Here is a 7,500-nt window from a genome sequence, read left to right on the forward strand (position 1 = left end):
GTCGCTAATGCGTCGTTAGGTCACTAGCTCTTTAATCCTAGTGCGACTATTTGTTCAATGCCCGGCAAATACACCAGTCATCGTCGGGCTTGAACTCAATTGCCCGACGACTACTTTGAGTGGAAAAAAATACGCCGGTCGGTCAGCGACTTCAAGTCAAACGCCTGAGCAAAAAGTCTCGGCGTCATCTCTGTCAATTTCTCTTGAAACAAAATACCGGGCTCTGCCAGAAGCAAAGCCCTTCCAAAAATACGTTGAACTTCGTAAGTGTTCCTCTCCACGGAAGTCTTTAGTAAAAGGCGAAAGGCTTGTGCGTAATGAAGAGAAACCAGAGTCGTATGGAAGTCAGAGGTCGGGGCCCGAGACACACACGGTGCACTCTAGGCCGGGTCCCGGGTGGTCCCGAACCCACTCTTCCAAGTTTTCGAGGGCTGTGGGTAAAAAGTCACAGGACAGACAGACAGACAGACAGACAGACAGACAGACAGACAGACAGACAGACAGACAGACAGACAATCCTGGTGAAGTGATTGTATTTTTGGGGGGCTCAAAAAACACACACACACAATCCTGGTGAAGTGATTGTATTTTTGGGGGCTCAAAACACACACACACACACACACACACACACACACACACACACACACACACACACACACACACACACACACACACAATCCTGGTGAAGTGATTGTATTTTTGGGGGCTCAAACACACACACACACACACACACACACACACACACACACACACACACACACACACACACACACAAACAATCCTCGTGAAGTGATTGTATTTTTTTGGGGGGCTCAAACACACACACACACACACACACACACACACACACACACACACACACACACACACACACACACACACACACACACACACACACAATCCTGGTGAAGTGATTGTATTTTTGGGGGGCTCAAAAACACACACACACACACACACACACACACACACACACACACACACACACACACACACACAAACAATCCTGGTGGTGATTGTATTTTTGGGGGGCTCAAAACACACACACACACACACACACACACACAATCCTGGTGAAGTGATTGCATTTTTTGGGGGCTCAAAAACACACACACACACACACACACACACACACACACACACACACACACACACACACACACAATCCTGGTGAAGTGATTGTATTTTTGGGGGCTCAAAACACACACACACACACACACACACACACACACACACACACACACACACACACACACACACACACACACACACACACACACACAATCCTGGTGAAGTGATTGTATTTTTTGGGGGCTCAAACACACACACACACACACACACACACACACACACACACACACACACACACACACACAAACAATCCTGGTGAAGTGATTGTATTTTTAGGGGGCTCAAAACACACACACACACACACACACACACACAATCCTGGTGAAGTGATTGTATTTTTGGGGGGCTCAAAAAACACACACACACACACACACACACACACACACACACACACACACACACACACACACAAACAATCCTGGTGGTGATTGTATTTTTGGGGGCTCAAAACACACACACACACACACACACACACACACTCCTGGCCAATGTATTTTTTTTTTTTTTTAAGTAAAATGGCGGGAAAACGGGGACCCCCATGAAGGGGGCTTCGCACTTGTTTCAGTTTGGATGATTCTTCTTTTTCATTCCTTCTCTTCTTCTGCTAGCTGTTTTACATAGATTTGGTGTATTTCTTTTTCCTTGACAATGGGAGAAAAGTGTTGCACCATTCCGGAGGTACTGCAATGGATCGATGCGTGGGGGACGAGCAAGCCCCATTTCCGCTCCCTGTTCGAAAAATCCATTTAATATGCTAGTCCCCGATGGGGCCGTATCAGATATTAAACTGATAAGAACAGATTTTTTTTGGAAAAAATAATTTATTACTCTCAATACCATTCATTCTTACAAACTCATAATTCATTCAAAATCAATTAATAATGGTATTTTAATTTATAAAGAAAACAAAAACCACAAAACAATAACTCAGGGAGCATCATCCCTCCCCGTCATCCTACATACTAACTTTCCCTATCTCCCCATCCCTATTCTAAAATAACCCCAGCCCTAATCCCCCCTTCCATCTCTCCCGAGCAGCGTGCTCCCCCACTTCCTCTCCTCCCTCTTCATCCTCCCTCTCAAATCTCCTTCCACCCTCCTCACTATCCCTTCCACCCCCCAATCTCTCCCTGTCTTGACCATGTTCTGCCTGGCTTCCCACAGCCCCCTCTTAAAGAGGCTCATGAGAAGCCAGAGCAGAAACCTATCCCTATCCGTCCCCTCGCTCTCCCTACACCTCTCTCTAGCCTAGCCCAAGTTAATACAAAATCACCTCTAACCCTTCCTAACAACACCCGTGCCTTTGCCCATACTACTCGGCAATGGCACAGTCCCCAAAGACATGGCGCACAGTCTCCTCCCTGCCACAAGAAAGTCTTGGGCAGGTGGGGGATCAGCGCCAAGCTATGCCGGTACATGGTGGGCGCACGGCAAACACTTGTGGAGGCTCAACCAATTCAGGTCCTTGAGCCTGTTGTCCAGACCCCGCGCCTGACACTCCTTCCCAGACCACCGCCGGGATGCCCCTACAGGTGCTGGACTTACTGCCCGTCTGACCTCCTCGTACAGGTGCCTGTGGTCTAAACCTACTCGGGCAACTTCAACCTCGGGGTGTGCACGCAGCCACTTGGCCGCATGGCCAAAGTGCCACGGCAGCTGTTCCGACCGAGGACCCGTGTTAGACCACACCATTACGCTTCTCGCCTGATCACGAGAAGAACACCCGCAGGAGGTAACCGGACGGGTGTAGTACTGGCTGAGCAAGCTCCGTCAACAAAAAGAAACAAAAATTGCATCCAGCTTGAGGGGGAGATGTGGTACCCCCTACCTCCCTCCCGATGGGACAGAGCATGCGTGCCCTGGCGACCCACTCGTACCTGCCACCCCACATGAACTGAAACACCAGCCTCACTAGAGGCCTCCTCAGACTAGCCGGCAATGGGTAGATGTACGCCAAATACAATAGAGATGGCAATACATCCACCTTGAGAACCAGGACCTTGCCTAAAAAGGACAACGACCTAGCCCTCCACATCGCTAGCTTCTTCTGTACCACTGCGATGCCCATGTTCCAGTTCAGCGTCGCTGAGCCGGAGGTCTCAAAATGGACCCCGAGTATCCTCAGGGCCCGTTACAGAGAGATAACCCTCCGGGCACATCCGTCCTACCACTCCATCTTCCGAAAAACTTAACGGAAGACTTCGGCGTGGTTAAGAACCGCCCCCGACGCCTTCGGGTGAAGTCCCCAATAATGGCAAGGGACCTTGTCAGGCACGAGTCCTTGCAAAGCAGCAAGGATGTGTGTCGGCGTACTGTGTCAACTTGACACGGAGACCGCCACTTCCAGGGATCAGCAAGCCCTCCACCCTGTGTCTGCCCTAATGGCAGCCCCCAGAGGCTCCATGTACAGAACGAAGAGGAGAGCCGAGAGCGGGCATCCCTGCCTGACCCCAGACGAGAGGTCAAAAACATCACCTAAGTGACTGTTTACGCTGACCCGGCACCCGCTCCGACATATAAAGTACGGATCCATCCTATAAACTTTTCCCCCAATCCTAATCTACCTAACACCCTGAATAGAAATGATCTATTCACGCGATCAAAGGCTTTCGCCTGATCAAGCGCTGCTACCATTAAAGGCAGCCCTCTGTCTTCTACCCAAGCGATGGAGTCCCTGATCAACTGTAGGTTCCACCTAACAGAGCGGCCCTCTACCCCGCACGCCTGATCCTCATGGACGACGTAGGGAAGGGCTGTGCGTAACCGGTCCGCTAAGACCTTTGCTATCAGCTTATAGTCTACGCACAGCATGGTCAACGGCCGCCAGTTGCCAAGGTCTGTTACTTCCCCCTTCTTGTAAAGTGACAGCACACCAACAGCCATTGATCCCCCGGGACCCCGTCTCGAGGATGGCCTTCAAGACTTCAAGGACCACTGGTCCAAGTATCCCCCAAAACTTGAGGTAAAACTCGGCCGGCAGCCCATCCATCCCAGGCACCTTCCCTTTTCCCATCCTCCTGAGAGCACTCTCAACCTCTTCGAGGGAGATCTGAGCCTCCATCACATCTCTAATGTCCTCCGGCAATCGCCGGGACAAGTGTTCTAAAAACACATTTCCCTGCTCTACATCTATTTCCTTTTCCTTAAATAAACCTCGGAAATGATCAGTTGTCACCCAGACCATTTCCTCCGGTTTTCTCACTATACTACCATCTTCTTCCCTCACCCCATGCATTATCTTCCTACTCTGTCTGGCCCTAACTGACTTAAAGAACATAGCGGAACAAGTCTCATTATGTTCTAGAAAGCCATTATGCGCACGCTCCAGGAAAACTCGAGCATTCCGCTCCTGCAGCTCCCTGAGCTGCGCCTTCAGGGCTGTGTATCTCTCCCAGTCAATTGACCCGCCGAGGTTGCCTGCCTCGTACTCGAGTTCAATCAACCTTTGGATACGATCCACCTCCCTCCTTTCCTCCCTTTTTGTCCTCCTACAATATCCTATTATAAAAGCCCTAATCCTTACCTTAACTAAATCCCACCACTCTAACACCCCTCGCACATGGACCGGAGGCCTTCAAGCCCCGAAAGAAACCAAAAAGGCGTCAACGAAAGCTTGCTCCTCCAGCACATCCCGATCTAATTTCCAGTACCCCCTACCGAAGAGGCAGACTGGCGGCCCCACCTGCAGGAGCACCCGTCGTGATCTGAGAAGAACACAGGCAACAGCCGCCAGACAACTGACCCAAAGACCTAGATAGAAAAATATAATCGAGCCTCCGCGCAACCCCCGAGAGTTGCGCCATGTGGGACCAGCCATTGTCGGAGTAGTGTGCAGGCCTCCATCAACCAGACCATGGCAAGCCATTAGCCCGGTGATGGCGCCTGCACTACTATCCCCACTAACCCTAAATCTATGTTAAAATCCCCACCTATCACCAAGTGCCTATTTGTGACACACAGGGCGCCAGACAGTCCACCATCTCCTCCTGTCTGCCGCCACCTGTGGCCCTACACCACCACTAATCTATATTTATAATCCCTTAACGTGATATCTACCCCCAAAACCCTCCCCTGCATAACAACAAAACTGTCCTCTACCTTCACCTCCCTATTCCCAAACAAAATCCCCACCCCCGTTGAATGGACCCCACCTATACCCCAAACTGACTCCCCCTTATCCCACTCCCTACTAAACCTGATGACATCCCCTCCATCCCTCAGGTGAACCTCCTGTAAAAAACAAACATCAAAACCCACCCCTTCCAAAAACAAAAACCGCCCTCCTCTTAACAAAGTCCCTCAAACCCCTTACATTTAAACTAAAAAAATTTACAGAATGTGTAATTATAAATAAAACAACCCCTCAATTCAACCAATTTAACCCAAAATAACAAAAAACAGGAGACTCACCCGATGCTCCCCTGCTTCAGCTCATCCGGCGGGGACGTCTTCTCTCCTGACGCCCCCCGTCCTCCTTCATCTCTCAACCCAGGATGCAGGCATGGTGTTAGGCCTTGGAGTGCCCTGCATCCTGGGTTCCCCACAAACACCCTCCGTTCCTCTCTCCCTGTAGGCTGCTGAACTGAGGTCGAGAGCAGGGGACCCCAACTCCCCAAGCAGGAGTTGAGATCCCCCTCAGACACCCAGCCCAGCGCAACGCCCTGGGAGTCTTCCTCCACCAGATGCTGAGGGGCTGAGGAAAACAGGGAGGACAAGGGCGTTCTTCCCTCCCCCATCACTCGCTTGCCCCCTCCTCCCCCCACAGCCTGTCCAGCCGCTCCTCCTCTTCCCTTTCTTCTTCAGTGTCGGAGGCAGCGGGAGACACCACCCTCCCTCCCCGCTAGCTCCTCCACCATTACCCTCATCTCTTCTACGAGGGAGCTCGCCATACTGTCCCCCCACTCTCTTACCCCCTCTCCCCCTCCTCCCCCTCCACAGTCCCTGCCACCGGCACCTCCTCCACTGTTGCTCTCTCTTGTTCCTCCATTCCTTTGCTTCCTTCTACCTCTTCTCCTTCCGGTCCTTCCTCTTCCTTTCTTTCTCTGTCCCCCTCGCCGCCTGCGGTCACCTCTTTCTCCTCCTCCTTCCGTTTGTCCATCCCCTCTGGGGCTGTGTTCCCGGCCTTTTCCTCTTTTTCTTCTCCCCTTCCTCTTCTTCCCCCATCCCCCGCTCCTGTTCTCCTCCAGCTGCAGCCGCGTATGACCGCTGACGAGCCGGGCAATCACGCCACAGGTGTGCTGTAGAGCCACACCCGTGGCAAGCCTTCGGCTCGTCACAATCCTTGGCCTCGTGCGCCCCGATCCACAAAATCTGCACTTTCTAGTGCTGCACGAGGCCAGGATGTGCCCATAGGCCATACAACGTCTGCAAAACGGGGCTGACGTGCATAATACAATGTCCCCCTGTCAGCCCCCCAGGGAGAACATAGCTGGGGATGAAGGTACCCACCCATCCCCTTAGGGTCTTCTCTGAGGAGGGCCTGAAAACCCCTCCTTCCGTTCCAAAACCCCAACGAATCCTTGAGGTGCCTTACTGAGGAGACATTATCCATAAATCTCCCCAGAAAGGCCCTCACCTCCTCATCCTTAACATAGGGGTTGTACATGTTCACCGTTACAATTCGAAAATTGTTTTTCGCCAAACTCTTGACCTCGTAATGGCCCATCGGCCTTGTATCTCCACTGCTTTCACCTTCTTAAGGATCTCGTCATGTTTACTCTCCGTGTAAGCGACGTCAAAAACTCCCTCCAAAGAATTGCCTTGTAGGCAAAAGACATCCTTGACTGTCAGCTTCAGCACTCCAATCAAGATGGTCCTTCCGAATGTCTCACGTCCAAAAGGCTCCATCTCTTTCTCTTTCCATGAGAATCTAAGGGTATTCGCCAGCCCGACGCCTGGGACCGGCCTACTGGTTGAATTTTGCGCCATCTCCGCAATGAAGATGACGCACTCAACTCCTCTCCACTCTCTCTCTTCCAGAAAAGGGAGAGAAAGAAAAAAATTATAATAAAACAAGCCCAAAAAACAAAAACGGCCGAGATTTTCCAATAACCAAAATAACAAAACTTTGTACCGCCCTCCGGCCTTCGGCTTCCAGCTAAGCGAGCTTTGGGGCACCGCAGTACCAAGCTTGATCTTAGCCGGAAGGCCGAGAAGCGATAACCCACAAATTGACCCCTGCACCCGCCGGTGCCCGGGGGCCTCGGCAGACCTCATCGGTTTGGCAAAGTTGGCTCCTCCTCACCCAACGCTTCCCTGGTGACAGGCGGGTGTGTTTTTTTAAAAGTCGCTAATGCGTCGTTAGGTCACTAGCTCTTTAATCCTAGTGCGACTATTTGTTCAATGCCCGGCAAATACACCAGTCATCGTCGG

The 7,500-nt window shown here is 51.4% G+C and overlaps 1 non-coding gene and 1 pseudogene across 1 annotated transcript; both read right to left on the reverse strand.

The window, feature by feature from the left end:
* Nucleotides 1-219: 219 nt before the first annotated feature.
* LOC123732322 (U5 spliceosomal RNA) lies at nucleotides 220-337 on the reverse strand. The gene has a single exon (XR_006763075.1). It is a non-coding gene; the product is annotated as a U5 spliceosomal RNA (small nuclear RNA).
* A 1,448-nt stretch (nucleotides 338-1,785) lies between these two features.
* LOC123732299 (uncharacterized) lies at nucleotides 1,786-1,949 on the reverse strand (annotated as a pseudogene).
* Between the last annotated feature and the right edge of the window lie 5,551 nt (nucleotides 1,950-7,500).

This window comes from Salmo salar, unplaced genomic scaffold (assembly GCF_905237065.1).
Source record: "Salmo salar unplaced genomic scaffold, Ssal_v3.1, whole genome shotgun sequence".
NCBI lineage: Eukaryota > Metazoa > Chordata > Actinopteri > Salmoniformes > Salmonidae > Salmo > Salmo salar.